Raw genomic sequence first — 8,076 nt, 5'->3', positions numbered from 1 at the left:
ATAATAAAACGGGATCATTTGAAGGATTTATTAAACGTATGGTATCTCCCGAAAAAACAGACTTCCTGCTGACACATTATATCTGATGAGCTCCCATAAGGATGCGTTTTTTGCTTTAACTGGGTGTGCGTTCAAACGACAAACAAATTATCCTAAAGTTTCAAAAAAATTTGCCAAATTAAAAAATCAGCTAAGTGTACGCTGTTGGTAATCGCAAATTGAGAAAACAAAACGTGAAATGGCCAATCTTCGAACTACAAGAACATGCTAACTGACAGACATGCTAATAGGCCGTCCCCTCTCCATATCTGATGTTTTAGAGCCTTTCAAAGTAGTTGTTTAGGTGAAGCGTGAATTTTTGTTCTGGTACATTCTTTTTAAATCAGCAGATAGTAATACAGTAACAGATAGTAAATCAGCAGTTAGTAATAAAGTCTCTGAACCATAGAAATAAAAAAGAGCAGGTTGTAATTGGAACAAAAGACAATAATCAAAAATTTGAAATGTGTTCCTCTGACAATAAGGACGGTCGGGAAAAACTCAAAATAACATTTGAATTCAGAGTTTACAGAATAATAATTGGTAACTTTTTCCCCCATATTTCGAACAATTTTTTTTTCATTCATAGGCTTTCACGATTATTTGGCAACTGCGGAATATGGGCATTTGAAAAACTATCTTCAAACTGAACATTTTAGTGAACAATCCAATATATCATAACTTATTGCAAAAAGTTGAGGCTGAACAGAAAGAAATTTCATCAACTGCGGCCAATAAAAAAATTTAAGCAAAAGCCGAAACAAGAGTTTTTTTAGATCAATTTTTGTTCCTAAGGTTAAAGGTCTTTATTAGTTTTAAGTAACATTTTTGCTAAGAACTGACCCAAAAAATTTTATAGGTAATGACTGGTTATTAAAACAGACGCATAGTTAGCCGCGGTAACAAAGGAGCCAAAGGAGCGAGAACGGGCGCGAGTTTCACGATCGGACGGGTGTACTCGCCGGTTGCCGATCTAATTACGGCGGATCGCGCTATGCCGTCGTTACCGTAGTTCAATGACTTGACTCGCGCTAACGGGTAATGACCTCTTAGACTATTGTCCTCAATCAACCAAACGAGATCCCCAGTTGTTTTCAAGTGTGATTTTGGAAAAGAGAACAGTTTGGCTGGTTTGTTAAGCATTGGTACGTACTAACGGAGCCAGCGAGTGCAGATGAAATTTGCATAGGATTGTGCCCGGGCGTAGCGTTTTCGATGATTGAAGTTTTGCTCGTAATCTAGTTGCGGAAAGCTAATTACGCGGTTTCCAAGTAGGAAGTGATTCGGCGTTAACACTTCGAGATCGTTCGGATCGGAGGATAGGGGTGTGAGCTGACGGTTGTTCAGAGACTGCTCAACTAAACAAAACGTGGTTATGAGGACTTCCTCAGTGAGTTTTCTTGTTCGTAGTATATTATAAAAATACTCTTTTGGTGCTTCGTACGAGCCTTTCCCACACACCTCCATGATGAGGAGCACTGGGTGGATAGAATTTCTAGGCAAGGCCTTTGTGAGCAAGTAGAATAGGTGCATTGCGATTCCGGTTCTCGGTTCACGAAATCAATTCTTTGGCCGAGCGAAAAAAATTCGTGCCATTGTCCGACCAGATGACGGAAGGCGTTCAACGCCGAGCAATGAAGCGTTCTATTCCCATTACACAGGAACTTGTAACCACTGACGGAACAACCTCTAGATGAACGGCACGTTTCGTCATAAACGCGATTAAGAAGCCCCAGCGTTTCTCTGAGCTTCGTCGAATTGTTACGTGGAACGAGCCGAAGTAATCTACTCAGCTGTTCGCGAATGGCGGTTGTCAGTAACCCAGTGGCTCGAGCAGAAGGTCAGCCATCATAGGCGTAATTACCTTAGCTTTTCTTTTTCGGTTTAATAAGCAATTGAACGGAGGGCAAAACGGAGCCCCAATACAACGTACTCTAATTGTATAACAGCGTGCAGGAAATCCAAACTTTGGTGATGATTCTTTTGGTGAATGAATGTTGAAAGCATCATCACAAGTAGATGTCGGCTATCTAAAATGATGGGATGCTTAACGTTAAATTCAACATCAACGGGACGGCAAACACGGTCAGTGGAACGGACTAGACCACCGGGACCGATGAACGGCGAAAAAGAAGCTATTCGGCTAGACTTCATAAGGGACTGTTTTTGTGAAGTGCGTTGACTTCGACGTTGAACAACTCTGACTGAGCCAGAACCACTAGCTTTTGATTAGCTAATTCTAATTCGGATGGTTCGGTAATCGAACTAGCGTTGCAATTTTGACGGCAATGAGGTGATAACCTCAGCTTGAATGCGGCGATTTTTTGGAGTTTCGGAAAAGAATTAAAATTTTTCCAGACAAAAACTGGATCAGTGGTTTTCGATGTGCAAATAAAATTCGCAGTTTTTTCAATACCTTCAATTAAATCGTATGAAGGTCCTTTGAGTCGAATGCTGGTGAGAACTTCTGAGTCAGGTTTAAAAAGCCAGTCTTTGGTTTTCAAAAAAGGTATTTTCACCCAACCGCTTTCTTTCAGAGCCTCAGCAATTATTCCGTGAGGGAAGGTATCCGCTTGATTGTTGCCCACTGGACAAATGGAACCACTCATCTATTGTGGTGGATTCGACAATTTCGGAAACTTGATTAGCCACAAAGCAGGCAACTTGCTGGTAGAGTTCAACCACCTCAGTACAGTAGTGCTCTCTGTCCGCATGTATGATCTTTCGATTTTTATTTTCAAAGATTTCTTGATTTCAAGTCTCAGACGGCTCGCCAGTAACGGTGCTAGCAGGTCAAGCTTAGGAATTGAAAGAGTTTTCATCGGTGCTACTCTGGCTTTCCCGAAAACAAAAGCAATTTTGGCTACGTTTGTGACGACGGAGCAACCGCGCAGGAAAGCAACCGAGCAAAATACGTCCTGAGAGTTGTCACCAATCATATGAAGCTCTATTTGGTCAACCGGGGTGTCGAAGAAAGAGCCAGAAATTGTTAGTCGGCCAAGTATTGGTAAACCAGTATGCCACTCTATGAACTTTTCTTGAAGTTTACTTGACAATAGTTCATCCCACTGCTGGCCTGAGATACGTTAATTAACCTTCAGTAAAAGCCAGGCACGAACGGTGTACGGTGCGACTAAACCGATTGGGTCAAAACCGAGGAGACGTAATTTAATACGTTGCGCTGCGTAATCGGTTTTGCTATAACTTTGTTCACGCCACGACTCTCGTTTAAGATATCATTTTTATTATCCCACTTTAGATGTTATACGTGCGTTGCGTTGCGTTTATTTCTTTGACAGAGTCAATCTTGTTGTTCTCTGAATTCAACTTTTTTGCTAAATCTTGGACAATGCTGAAAAACTTGGTTAAGTTAAAACCTCTTAGACTCGACAAACTTTCAAGTTCTTTGCTCAGGCTTAGCGCTTCCCTCAAATCAGCGATAGAACCTAAGAAATCATCCATATGAAAGTTTTCTAGGACAGCAGAAGCAGCAGCTGGAAACTTGGCGTATTATCTCTCGCGGTTTGTTGGAGCACAAAATTTGCACAAGTGAGGGAGTCACGAGCACCAAAGATGTGACAAGTGTAATAAAAAACGTTCACCTCATTTGTGAGGTCCTCCCGCCACAAAAAAACGCAACGACGGCTGGTCAGCTGGAAAGAACCCTACTGGAAAGAACATTCCTTCAGTGTCTGCTGATAGTGCAAATTTATATTGTCTGGACCGGAGGAGCACTCTCAACAAGTTCTGCAACAGACCGAGCCCTACCAAAAGTGACTGGTTCAAGGATACCCTATGAATTTTCGAAGCACCGTTTAAATTTCGCCTCAACTTTCCAGGTTTATTCGGGTTAACCACTGGATGATAGTGTAAATACCAATTGCGGTCAGTGCGCCTGTTCAACTCATTGTATTCAATAGGAACGGTATACCCCATTTCCAAATCGTCCTGAACAGTTTTACCGTAAAGTCTTTTCAGGTCAGGATATTTTCAAGCCGCTTTTCCAAAGACTTAAGCTGGACAAACGCGGAGTAGTAACTGTTTGGCAACTTGACATCCTTATCGACCCAAAACATACCAACGGAGCATCGAGTTCCGTCATGCGAAAAAGTCGATTCAAGCGTTTTTAGAGCTTGCTTTTCTGATGCTGAACGCGGATCGGCTGATTTATAGGTATTGATGGACTAAAGTTCATACCAATTTTTGACTTGCTCTATAAGAGAATTGTCTTCAACACTAGACTTGAAACAGTGAGATGGCAAACCTAGAGATGATGGTAGAGGACCACTGAGGACCCAACCGATAAGTAACCGTACCGCAAACGGTGAATTTTTGCTTTCATTGCCGTGAATTTCTAATAATAGGATGGCCTGAAATCAGTGTTGGCCTAAGATCATTTCCACGTCAGAGTATTGGTACGTCAAGGAAGGCACTGGAGCCAAATGAGGATAAACTTTTTTAAGTTCACTGACGTTCATGGTATCAGATCCTGAGTTTAAATCCGTCTTAACAAAAAGTCGTGCTTGGAAATTGTATGAATTGGATTCATTAATACCTGAAATTACTATTTCTAATTATTCCGTCCTTAAAACGTGTTGTGAATTTATTCCACTGACTGTTAGGTTCAACTTTTCACCGGACAATTTAAGTCTTTCAGCAAGTTGAGCGGAAAACCATGAGTGACTGCAAGCCGAATCACAAAGAGCAAGACTATTAGAGTTAGATGTGTTGCTGGACAACTTCAAGTCAACAATTTGAATTAGACCTTTAAAACAGAGATCGGAGATGGCGCAAGTAACTGTTTCCACTTCCAGACTACCGGAATGCGAAGGGGTTTTTCCTTCAGCTGGTGATTTTGTTGAGTCTTTTGCGGGGTATATTCTTCGGCTCCGTACAAGAGCGCATTGTGAGTTCTGTTGCAATCAGGCTTGTTGCACTTTCTAGAATTCGGTCATTATCGAAAAGTATGGTCTGATTGCAGACAGGAGAAACACAACTTCTACTCGGCGGCAAACTTTGCTCTTTGAGTAGGAGTTTTCTCTTTGTAGACGCTACAGGACCAATAGCATGTTTGCCTTTGCAAACAATTCAGCAAGGATACTGTTGATTGGGTTTTTTTATCAGACATTTTTGAATTAGGAGACAAAATTTTTGTTACTGTTTTAGAAGGGCCAGCGTTGGCCTGATTTTCCTGATTTTGATTATTGGGAGGGTTAGCTTGCATTCGCTCAGTCGCCCTCTGCCTTTTCAGCCAGCCAGTCATTGAAATGGAGCAAAGATGGTTGGTAAAGACTACTTTTCATTGTGTGAAGAGCCGATGATTCCTTCATGTTGGGTGGCAGTTTACCTAATGCTTGGTTTAACGAAGCAACACCTCCAAATCCTAGGCATAGGAGAGTGACTTAAACACACCAGTAAGATTTGAGATGGTAGAAGCAAAACCTATAATGCTGTCGGAATTATGCACTTTCAATGGTGGGAACAAATTAGTTTGTGAAGGTTAGCATTAACTACCGTTTGTGACTGGCCCAATTTCCGAGTAGCGATGGCATACAGCGATGGCATTTTTGGTTTTCCCAGTCACAAGAGTTTTCAATTAAGTCAACTTGACGTCATCACTCAAACAAGCGGAGTTGACAGCGCTTTTAAACTGTCCGAAACAATCATGTCAAGGTAAAGGATCACCGTTGTATTGAGACAATTCCATTCTGGTAGCGGATCTTTACATTTCATGGTAGTAATCTCAGCGAGGTCTTCAATAGTTAGAGAATATTGTTCGTTAATTGGCAGGAAGGGCGGCTGGTTTCGATCAACGTGATTTTTGTCATCACCATTACAATAATTGAACCCGTCATCTCGGGGATCAGGAAATTGATACTCAGACTCCGGCTGGTAGAAGACTGTTCCACAACTGGTTAATGGAAAGTTCGATTTCGTATAATCGAAAGTCAAGTTTGGCACAATTTTAATTTTAACTTTAAGCGACGGTTGAGCTAGAGTTTGACTCTGGCTAGTTTGCGCGGTTTGAATGAAACGAACGGGTAGCACGGTAGATTTATTAGACGTTTGCAAATGTATTGTGTTATTTTGGATTATAAGTTTTTCAGATCTGGATTGAAAAAGATTTCTGATATTGGTATTATCTTCATCCAAATTACTAGTCAAGACAGCTATCGCCGGTTGGAAAGATTGGTTAACTGGGTTAACGCGGAAGGGATTAAAACCAGTAGCACTCAGTGACGGTTTGGTTTTATGTGCAGACTGAATTTCTTCAGCTCTGTTTTGTTCACCCAGCTTTTTGTCCTTTTACTTCCCGCACGACTCTCATCGGGCAAGTCTATCGAACTTGACTTCTCTTTCATGTCGTCAAGAATTGCATTTTCCGTTACGGTGGCATCGGCCAATTTAACTCGATTTTTTTTTCGGCCAATTTTTTCAGTTCTGTTAGATTTTTTTGCTGTTTTAAGTGAAGCCTACCTACATTTTGTCGCTCTATTTCTTCACGGTGCAAGGTTGCAATTTTCAGCTTTCGAGTTCTTTGGCTAGAAGTCACTGATGCAGACAAATGCTTAGAAGTTTCCACATGACTTTTGTGTGATGTGGTTGCAGAACTTGGTGATTTAACACTTTCAAAGTGGCTGAGGGTCTGTTTGGCGTCAAGATACTGTCGTAATTTAGTAAGGATTTAATCGTTTATATGTGTTAAAAGCTCTAACTCATGTTTCAAGGCTGCTTTGTCGGATTCTTCTGAGGTTAAAAAGAGGATTTCTTTATTTTTGGAGACGGCTTCTCCCGAGCATTTTTTACAAATTTGAGGCCATTTTTTGATTTTAACAGTGCGGTCTTTCCTTTCAATGGTCTCAAGTACGCACTCATGGTTTATATTTAACTCTTTTCCAAGCTTGGTTCTAGCTATCGTGAGACTGTTGATCTTATCGGCAATATCGGACACCATTGCTGGCGGAGACGAGGGAACAATCGCGGTAAGCGAAGACTGGTCGGCAGCCATCGTACAACAAGAGGCTAGACTGAACATCAGACAACCCCTGGGAGCGAAACCCGAGGTAAGAAATAAGCCCAGTGTAATGAACTCGGAAAACATTCTAGCTGAACAGAAGAATTGCTATGAGCACCTTTATCTGGCCTCTTAATCTACGGTTAACAGATAAAAGATGCTAGCAACTCAAGGTAAACGAAAAACTAATTTCGTTCAGAATTTATGCAAAGATTTCGAATTAAAACGGACAACTTGTTTTATGGGAACTTTCTGAGCGGTCAGTTGAACTTTTTGTTTAGTGTTTTTAACAATGGTGTTCAAATTTTGGCTGTGACGTAAAATAATGGTTAAAATTTTCAATTCGAGACGAGAAATTGATGCAAAGCTTTATATTGCTTTTGAATAAAACGGGGAGAATTTTGTCTGTGCCCTCTCGGTGACAACAAATGGTTGCAGTTATTCGGTTTTTTTAATTGTTCAATAGTCGATTTATTTGCAAACCGGACAAACATTGAAAGTTATTGCTTATATGCTTACCTATGGAATTGTTGCTGAAGTCATGCCACAAAACAGATAATTCCGGGAAGCTAACTTTGGGTTATTGTGTAAAATATATTGCACTGTTTTTTTTTGCAAAATAACTTAAAGAAAGTCCTTTTTATGGCTAAACAACTTCTTTGCAATCTATCTCTCAGCTTTCGGGGTTGAGTTTGTATTGCATAAAAAAGAGAGCTTGCTCCTAAGATGAAAACCATCATAGTTGTGGAGAACGCTACATTTGATTATTTTATGGTAAAATTTAGATGCTTAGAAAAAAATTATTTAGGACAAGGTCTTTGGGTGAACTCTACGATTACACCTATTTGTGCACGGTACTGCACACCCAAAGATTACGGGATAAGGCGGTTCGCTTACGGACTGAAACGTAAACGGGCGCGAACGGAAGCGGACAAGTTGAGTGTATTGATCTGAAAAAAAAACCATAGGAGCAAAACCCGAGCTAAGGAATCACACACACAACTACGGCGAAGAATGGGTAG

This window comes from Symsagittifera roscoffensis, chromosome 2 (assembly GCF_963678635.1).
Source record: "Symsagittifera roscoffensis chromosome 2, txSymRosc1.1, whole genome shotgun sequence".
NCBI classification, from domain to species: domain Eukaryota; kingdom Metazoa; phylum Xenacoelomorpha; order Acoela; family Convolutidae; genus Symsagittifera; species Symsagittifera roscoffensis.
The sequence above is the reverse complement of the archived record's forward strand: the minus strand, read 5'-3'. Positions refer to the sequence as shown.